Raw genomic sequence first — 10,301 nt, 5'->3', positions numbered from 1 at the left:
AGTTCCGCTCCATAAGCAGCAGGTATCGCTGCTTGCTCGCACCGGGAAATACGAACGGAGGCGGCTCCGCCGCCAATTTTACAGCACGACGCGGCCGGCCGCGGGCGCAACAGAACCTATGTGGACGGGTGGAAACAAATGTGTCAGGCTTCATAGTACATATTTATATGTGTCGTGTGTTATGCATTTCTTGTACGTGAATGTGAATCTGCACATGAACTTTCCCTATCCTCCTCACACCTTTCCATAAAGCGTGGTCAAATCTTAGTTGGGAAGTTGTTCTGTAGTATAGTAGTGCCAACCTTACTCCCGGGTAGGGAATCTGACAGCACAGGCACGTAAAACTCAACGACGTTCCAGCGTCACAAGATTTCGAGTGGAGAGTTTGGTCACGGCCAAGTGGTTCTTCCATACCCTCCAGCGGGTCCCAGGAAGTCCTCTGGGTGTCCACGATATTCTGGGAGTGCTACAGAAGACAGGTAAGTGAGCAGATATGCCCTCAGTGCATCTGTCTCGATGTTCATGCGTGGAAGAGAGGTATTTGACTATTTTCACTAATTCTTTTATTTCCAGCTTCAGATTGTGTAAGGAAATGAATGTTCTCGTTTAATTTTGGAAATTTGACCCCCTGTGTTAATGTATCTGGTCCCCAGTTTGCACGTTGCCCTCCTCACATAGTGAATGTCCCATGTAAAATATTGGGAGACTCTGGTGGTATACATTTGGCAAACGCAATTCCGTCTTGCCCATAGAAATGTGCGTGCAGATTAGCTATAGGTTGTAAAATTGTAATATCTGTAAACTGGAACAATTGCTGCAATAGCTGTAAAGTCGAGTGATAATATTTAAAATAAATAGGTAATCAATTGTCATCAATCTTTTACATATCCTAAAAATCACAAAGGAGTCAAGTTAAAGAAAGTCATTTAAAATAAAAGATATAGAATGCAGGGACCCACACATCAGCGTGTGAGCCCTCCAGCCCCTTACCTAGTGTCGTACAGTATCGAGCACGCTCTCTATGTAGCGTTCTCAAGCTCCCCTCCCCAATTATCCGTTTCGCAATTCTCATTCAGGGCTTGACGACATCAACTTTCATCTAGCGTCCCTAGTCAAGGAGGTTTGTCGGTAATCTTTCACCGAAGCTAAAGTAAGGAAGGTGGAGGTGAATGAAACGCGCAAATTCCTTAAAAATGCTATTTGAACCTAATTAATCTCAAGCGGAAAGAATTAATTGTATGCGAGCAGAGACTGATAAGGGCAAGGAAGTACTAAAATCAAGCCGGCCACGGTGGCCGAGCGGTTCTAAGCGCTGCAGTTTGGAACCGCGCGACTGCTACGGTCGCAGGTTCGAATCCTGCCTCAGGCATGGATGTGTGTGATTTCCTTAGGTTAGTTAGGTTTAAGTAGTTCTAAGTTCTAGCGGACTGATGACCTCAAATGTTAAGTTCATAGTGCTCAGATCCATTTGAACCATTTGAACTAAAAGCAAGATCAAGGAAGATAGTGAATAGGCCTACTTGAGATATCATTAGTGTTCTGCTCAAAAGTAGATTTTCACTACGTAGGTCTCCATTCTCTCCTGTCTTCTGCTACCTTCCTCTGGTCCGCCTAATTTTCGCTTCCCGTTATCTTGTCTGTCACCTTGCACCTCCCCCTTCCTCTCAATCTCCACCCACAAACTGGTCCTTCCTAAGCGTTTGTTAGCAATCACTCGCATCTCAACGAATGCCCCATCCAGTTCTTCTTCCTTTCTCTTATAACCTGCAGCAGTCTGATGTAGAGGATGAAAACTTATTTTGTATTCCCTGTTTGAAACGATACAGCCAATCAAAAGGAAATCGAGAACGAGTCCTGTACTTTAGATGTAAAACGTGGGCTCATGGCAATGGTGCTGCAAGAGACACATATTTTGCGTACGTCAATTGCAACTCCGACAGTGGTGATGAACAGCGCTTTAATTAACACTCAAACATCTGTGTAGGCCATACTATACTTACAGGTGAAGTTCGCCAAAAATTTGTTAATTGCCTGTAATTTTTTGTATTTTCCCATGCCAGTTGGCAGTAATAAGCCTATAATTTTGTTTAGTTCCAATAAAGAAAAATGAAAATGTTAGTAGGGCTGCGCGGCATTAGCCCAGCGGTCTAAGGCGCTGCAGTCGTGGACTGGGTGGCTGGTCCCGGCGAAGGTTCCAGTCCTCCCTCGGGCATGGGTGTGTGTGTGTTTGTCCTTAGGATAATTTAGGTTAAGTAGTGTGTAAGCTTAGGGACTGATGACCTTAGCAGTTAAGTCCCGTAGGATTTCACACACATTTGAACATTTTGTTAATAGTGTCTTTGTTTACTCATTACTGTTGAAAAATGGTTGAAATGGCTCTAAGTACGATGTGACTTAACATCTGAGGTTAACTTAGAACTACCTAAACCTAACTAACCCAAGGACATCACATACATCCATGCCCGAGGCAGGATTCGAACCTGCGACCGCAGCAGCACTCATTACTGTGTTCTGTGAGATATTCGTCAACGTGCCCACATAGGTACCGAAACTTACTCTAGCCAGCCGATGTGGCCGTGCGGTTCTAGGCGCTTCAGTCTGGAACCGCGTGACCGCTACGGTCGCAGGTTCGAATCCTGCCTCGGGCATGGATGTGTGTGATGTCCTTAGGTTAGTTAGATTTAAGTAGTTCTAAGTTCTAGGGGAGTGATGACCACAGATGTTAAGTCCCATAGAGCTCAGAGCCATTTGAACCATTTTTTGAAACTTACTTCATATTCGCGGCAAGATTATACACTCACTTGGCTTGAGGCTATTGTTTTGCACTCGTAAATGGAATGTTGAGTTAATTAAACAATTTTAGTGACCACAAATCCAAGCAAAACAATTTTAAAAAAATTCCGAAAGCGAATGCTCGTAAATGTGTCTCAAAACTGGTTCAAATGGCTCTAAGCACGATGGGACTTAACATCTGAGGTCATCAGTCCCCTAGAACTTATAACTACTTAAACCTAACTAACCTAAGAACATCACAAACACCCATGCCCGAGGCAGGATTTGAACCTGCGACCGTAGCGGATGCGCGGTTCCAGACTGAACCACCTAGAACCGCTCAGCCACACCGGCCGGCGTAAATGTGTCTCAGTTTTCGCTACTGGATGCTTATTGATATAAACTGTCACTGATATTTTATAAGATGTATAGTACTGAAGTACCATCGGAAATCTGGTACGTTTACTTCCATTGCATCCCCTTCAACACTTAAGCCTGACCGTGCCGTCTTTCTGTTACAGACAACCTATAAGCGGCCCTCTGTGCCACAACACGTGCAGACAGCGTTGCGAAACAGCAGCGTATACGTTCGTGCCTAATAAAGCTCTGCGGACTGGACACCAACGACTGCGCAGATAGGTTTATCGCCCGTTAACGGCGCTCGCTGCATGGACGCGGAGCTGCTACCGGCTTGTGTAGTGGCCATGCCAGTGCGTGGGACGTGCGTGATGTGAGGCTGAGTGTGAGCTCCCGTGTGACGTGCCGGGTAACCGCCACCACTTCACGCTTTGTGAGCCGCCGCTGTTCCCAATTGATTCTCTATTTCAACGCCGGCTTGCTGCGCGAGCTGAGATGCTTCAGTAACCTGGTGCTTATTGCACGATTATATCCGAATAAGGGCGTCCGTTCATTGAGGTATCCTGCTAGTATCTCACTGTCGCATGTTCTCTGAAGCGTTTACAGTGTTACTGCGTGCAATAGGACGCACTGCACCAGCTGACCAGCGGAAAATGGAGCTGGCATTGTTGAGAAGGCGCGTGCGGGTAGAAACGCTGGCGCCACATCCGAATTCAGTGTTTGTTAGTGAACGTGAGAGCAATAATCTAACGGTGATAGTTACGAGACGTGCAGAATTCCAGCAGCAGGTGCAATAGACAACAGAACATTCATCAGCCTTATGAAACATTATAAAGGAAGTTTAACCTCAAACAACGATTGTAATACATTATCCATTATGACTTAATAACAGGGAAAGTATAGCAGCAATAATGGAGCAACACGTATGGCTTTTAAAATTTTGGCCGGCCGGTGTGGCCGTGCGGTTCTACGCGCTTCAGTCTGGAACCGCGTGACCGCTATGGTCGCAGGTTCGAATCCTGCCTCGGGCATGGATGTGTGTGATGTCCTTAGATTAGTTAGGTTTAAGTAGTTCTAAGTTCTAGGGGACTGATGACCTCAGGTGTTGAATCCCATAGTGCTCAGAGTCATTTTTTTAATTAGTTCAAAAACGAATTTAAGAAGGCAGATGGCAAAATAAGAGGAGAATTAAAATTATCCCAGCTTGCTTCGTCACAACTTGACTCAGGTGAGTCGTATGAAAAGGTTTCCGACGTGATTCTGGCCGCACGATGTGAATTAACAGACGTTGAACGCGGAATGGTAGTTGGAGCTAGACGCGTGGGATATTGCATTTCGGAAATCGTTACGGAATTCAGTACACCAAGATGGAAATGATCGTATGGCACCGTTGGCCGGGTGGCCCCATTCGGAGGAGTTCGGCCGCCGTATTGCAAGTCCTTTTTAGTTGACGCCACTTCGGCGACTTGCGAGTCAATGATGATGAAAATGATGATGAAGGACACACAACACTCAGTCCCCTGCCGGGAATCGAATCCGGTCCCCTGCGTGGTAGATGGTACCGCCAAGCTACGGAGGCGGACAATACAGGGTGCAAATTTTAAGATGACAAACCAGAACAACTCGAAAAATCAGCTTCACACGAAAAAATGTGTAGAACCCAAAGTTGAATACATTCGAGGGGGACATCTGCTGGTGCTGAAATTAGTGTGCCACCCCCGCCCTCTGGGAGTGTGGCGGGAAGCAACTTTAAAATTCAAGTGCGAACCCCCATTTTTTTATTGGAGAATCAGATTCTACATTAAAAACTACGTAGATTTTGTCTTAAACATTTGTTTTGATTCTTGGTAGTTGGCGTTGTAATTCAAGAAAATTCATGTTGACCCAGTTATGGGGATCAACATTTGAAAAACTCTAATTCCCTCGTCTCAAACCCCACCCTATGAGCAGAGAGGGAGAAGTAAATAAGTATTTTTTGTTTATCGGTAACCATTTTCCACGCAAAAATTTGAACATGGATTTTCTTGAATTACAGCGCCAACTACGAAGAATCAAAACAAATGAAACTTCCTCGCAGATGAAAACTGTGTGCCCGACCGAGACTCGAACTCGGGACCTTTGCCTTCCGTGGGCAAGTGCTCTACCAACTGAGCTACCGAAGCACGAAACATCCCCTAGGCTGTGGCTAAGTCATGTCTCCGCAATATCCTTTCTTTCAGGAGTGCTAGTTCTGCATGGTTCGCAGGAGAGCTTCTGTAAAGTTTGGAAGGTAGAAATATAGCTGTGAGTACCGGGCGAGAGTCGTGCTTCGGTAGCTCAGTTGGGAAAAAAAAAAAAAAAAGGTGGTAGAGCACTTGCCCGCGAAAGGCAAAGGTCCCGAAAAAAAAGTTGGTAGAGCACTTGCCCGCGAAAGGCAAAGGTCCCGAGTTCGAGTCTCGGTCGGGCACACAGTTTTAATCTGCCAGGAAGTTTCATATCAGCGCACACTCCGCTGCAGAGTGAAAATCTCATTCTGGAATCAAAACAAATGTTTAGCACAAAATCTACGTAGTCTTTTATGTAGAATCTGCTTCTCTAATAAATAATGGGGGTCCCCATTTAAAATTTTAAAACTTGCCTCCTGCCCAACCCGCAGGGGGCTGGGATGGCGGGCTAATTTTAGCACCAGCAGATGTCCCCCTCGAAAATAATCAGCTTTGGATTCTACACATTTTTTCGTGTGAAGCTTATTCTACGAGTTATTCTGGTTTGTCAATTTAAAATTTACACGGTATACGGAGATGGACAGTGTCAAGAGTGTACGTAGAATACCATATTTCAGGCAGTACCTCTCACCGCACACGACGAAGTGTACGACGGGCATCACTTAACGACTGAGAGCAGCGGCAGTTGTCAGTGCTATCAGATAAGAAACACGGCGTGAAATAACCGCAGAAATCAATGTGAGGCGTACGATGATTATATCCGTTAGGACAGTGCGGCAAAATTTCGTGTTAATGGGTTATGGCAACAGGCAACCGACGTGGGTACTCTTGTTAATAGCACGACATCTGTAAGTAGGCTGTTTATGTTTTCTTATTGGCAACGTTACGTAGCGCTCTGTATGAAAATCACTGGCTGTGCTGTGTGCAGTCTGTGGCTAGTTTGCATTGTTGTCTGCCATTGTAGTGTTTGGTAGCGGCAGCTGGATGTGAACAGCGCGTAGCGTTGTGCAGTTGGAGGTGAGCCGCCAGCAGTGGTGGATGTGTGGAGAGAGATGGCGGAGTTTTGAAATTTGTAAGACTGGATGTCAATTATGAATATTAAGGTAAATACATTGTTTGTTCTCTATTAAAGTCTTTCATTTGCTAACTATGCCTATCAGTAGTTAGTCCCTTCAGTAGTTTGAATCTTTTATTTAGCTGGCAGTAGTGGCGCTCGCTGTATTGCGGTAGTTCGAGTAACGAAGATTTTTGGTGAGGTAAGTGATTTGTGAAAGGTACAGGTTAATGTTAGTTTGACCAACATTGTATTAATAAGTGTGTGCATTTGATATCTTTCTTACTATAATTATAAAAAATTTTTTCAAATCTGTATTGGCCGGTGCCCAAAACAATTTGTAAAATTTTTTGTGGGGAGCATGGGGGCTATGTAAGTAGGCTGTTTATGTTTTCTTATTGGCAACGTTACGTAGCGCTCTGTATGAAAATCACTGGCTGTGCTGTGTGCAGTCTGTGGATAGTTTGCATTGTTGTCTGCCATTGTAGTGTTTGGTAGCGGCAGTGGATGTGAACAGCGCGTAGCGTTGCGCAGTTGGAGGTGAGCCGCCAGCAGTGGTGGGTGTGGGGAGAGAGATGGCGGAGTTTTGAAATTTGTAAGACTGGATATCAATTATGAATATTAAGGTAAATACATTGTTTGTTCTCTATTAAAGTCTTTCATTTGCTAACTATGCCTATCAGTAGTTAGTCCCTTCAGTAGTTTGTATCTTTTATTTAGCTGGCAGTAGTGGCGCTCGCTGTATTGCGGTAGTTCGTGTAACGAAGATTTTTGGTGAGGTAAGTGATTTGTGAAAGGTACAGGGTAATGTTAGTCAGGGCCATTCCTTTGTAGGGATTTCTGAAAGTCAGATTGCGTTGCGCTAAAAAATATTGTGTGTCAGTTTAAGCACAGTCGTATATAACTTTTCAAAGGGGACGTTTCACATCGGCTGCAATGCCTCTCCCTGCACTCGTGATAATATTGGTTGGACCCTAGACGACTGGAAAATCGTGGCCTGGTCAGTTGAGCCCCGATTTCTGATGGAAATATATCACGGTAGGGTTTGAGTCTAGACCCAAGTTGTCAACAAGGCGCTGTGAAAGCTGGTGGTGACTTTATAATGGCATGGACTATGTTTATATGGAACGAAACCTTTCACTGACTGGAAAGGGTTATGTTCGGCTAGGAGCAGAACATTTGCAGCCATTCATGTAGTTCATGTTAAGCAACTACTATGGAATTTTAAGGGATGACAATGCGCCATATCACCAGGCCACAGTTGTTTGCGGCTGGTTTGAAGAACGTTCTGGGCAATTGAAGGGAATGTGTTGGCCCAGATCGCCCGACATGAGTCTCATCGATTATTTATGGGACATAATCGAGATGTCAGTTCGTGCACAGAATCCTGCATCGGCAACACTTTCGCAATTATGGACGGGTAAAGAGGCGGTATGGCTCAGTGTTTCTGTAGGCGACTTGATGATTCCATGCCACGTCGAGTTGGTACGCTATGTCGGGTAAGAGGAGATCCCACGCAATGTTGAGAGATATCTCATGACTTCTCTCATCTCACTGGAATGTATACCTGAAGAACTGTTCCATCAGCACGATTCAAACAATAAAAGCCTTATCATGGCAAGTGTGGTATGCTGTTGCTTCGTCGTTGACTGTGATTGTAACTTTCTCCTCGTTTTTACACCTTGAGAATCTAACAACCGTAGCACAACAAAGGTCAAAAATTAATTATGATTGTAATGTTGCTCACGCTGCTAAATGTTGCATTTTCGGGCAACAACAAAGTTATATTATGTGGCAGGTGTCATTAGAGCACAGTTAATAAAGTCATTTCTTGAAATAATGGATAAACTAGGCATTCATCGTTTCGTGTTTCCCACGCTGGTCTCGTTGTGAACTCAGGGTTCAATCGTTGAAAATCTAAGTAGTGATGATTCCAAGCTCGGATGCAAAGAGGCCTAGGTGTTATTCTGCGATATCCAAAAGTTTTATAGATGTGTTTCATAAACCACTCTTGAAGATGAAACTTATGCAAGTTAGGACAATGGTGATGTAAAAAAGTAATCAGCACTCCGAATTTAAGTTACACTTCTTTTTTTTATTACTTTTGTTGCAATATCACGTAACTCGTTCCAAAACATCACTTCACAATATAAAACATACTTGAAAATATCTCCCTCACTGTTAAAGTTCACATTTCATAAACTGCCTACAATTTGCGTTTTTTTAACATGACGACCAAAGCTTGACCCTCTAATAACCGCCTACGCGCTCAAAAATCAGAGTTACAAGTACGTCAAAGATCATAGTGACAAAAGAAAGAATACACATAAGAATAATATCATTGCAATATATACATATCGATGTATCTAAGTACCTCTACATTAATGAAATCAAATATGAATGTTGTCACAGAAAAATGTTAACTATTTTACAGAAACACAGTACAATATTGCTGGCATCGAGAGGTTGAGGTGAGGTGCCGTAATGGTTACGTAATTCATGTACCATCACAAGAAGGAAAATAAAATTAGGGTTCTTTCGTCTTACTTTTTAAAAATGTTGACATTCTCTGATTTTGGAGCTTGTGATGAAAAATATTTCCCCTGATAAGATAATCTTTCTTGACTCAATAAATCAGTACATGCGTCCAAGTTTTATTCTCCTCAAAGTTAAGCTTATAATGTCTCAACCACATCACATTAATAAAACTTCTCAAAACAATTCTTGATAACGCAAGATACAAATATCACCATATAAGTCTCGCGGAGGAAATATGGACGATAACGTGAACGGTGCTCTGAGGAACGATGGCCATAGGCGCGTTACGACTTGTAATCATACATTCAACAGCACGATCAAAGGTGTCACACATTCTCCCCGTGAACAGCCATTGAATGGAAACAGTAAACCACAACATTAACAGGCATTTCATAAAGACATATTTTAACACGTAGTGGAACTCGTAAATAAGTTTGTGCTTACATTGTGTACGTCATATCAGGTAATGAGTGTAGCCGAAAATTTCGTGGCTCTGTACCAGACCAAAGCGAATTCGATAGAACGATGCTCGACAGAGCAGCTGCAAAAAAAAAAAAAAAAAAAAAAAAAAAAAAAAAAAAAAAAAAAAAAAAAAGAAAAATGGAAACTGCTAAACAGTCTTCCAAATTTATTTAAGATGAAGTGTCAACTGGAGGACACAATTACAATTCTCAGTAAAAGGATGGAGATTTCTTAGCCACGTCTGTACCGATGCTTCCCGCTCACCCAGTTAAGTGGAAAATAATTGCAGGGAGTCATTTCTGCTGAAAGCGAGTAAAATTAAACTATTACCGTCACCCTTGTTGGAGTTAAATATAATTATGAAGTTAACTGTGTGTAGCTTTAAGTAACAGCCTTTCCTTTGGTCCAGCAGCTTTTCTGAGTTACGTGTTCTGTCTGGTTAAATCGAGCAAACGTAAATCACGGAATGATGTAGATTTTCACTGAATTATTTGACAACACAGTACCAAAAAGTTTTTTTCTCATTTTGGCCTGGATTTGAAAATAGAATATGAAACATTACATGAACATAAAATCTGATGTGCATGTTATGTACGAAAGTATTGGCGGTACCTTTCTTTGTTTTCCTCTTCATTGCACACCATGCCATCAGCCAATATCTATCCATTTTCTCTCATTTCACTTGTCACACACTACTGATACAGAAGAGGCTTAAGCAGCTTCAGCTTCTGTATGTACACCTCACATAACACGGCGAACATCCTTCCTTTGCTGGTGCCACAGTTGATTCTGGTCAGTGAGCATATCCAACCCTACTTAAATAATTGCGTGCTCCACAGGGAACGCTTAATGTAATGCAGTCTATACATTACGTCTGATCTGTATAGACACATTTACGTCCTTATTCCTGAAAA

General features: G+C 43.1%; 1 non-coding gene across 1 annotated transcript; it reads right to left on the bottom strand.

The window, feature by feature from the left end:
- Window positions 1-5,217: 5,217 nt before the first annotated feature.
- On the bottom strand, window positions 5,218-5,292 carry Trnap-cgg (transfer RNA proline (anticodon CGG)). The gene has a single exon. It is a non-coding gene; the product is annotated as a tRNA-Pro (tRNA).
- Window positions 5,293-10,301: the final 5,009 nt, after the last annotated feature.

The sequence above is a fragment of the Schistocerca cancellata genome, chromosome 7 (assembly GCF_023864275.1).
Source record: "Schistocerca cancellata isolate TAMUIC-IGC-003103 chromosome 7, iqSchCanc2.1, whole genome shotgun sequence".
NCBI classification, from domain to species: domain Eukaryota; kingdom Metazoa; phylum Arthropoda; class Insecta; order Orthoptera; family Acrididae; genus Schistocerca; species Schistocerca cancellata.
Note: the sequence above shows the minus strand (reverse complement) of the source record. Positions and strands in the feature narration are given on the sequence as shown.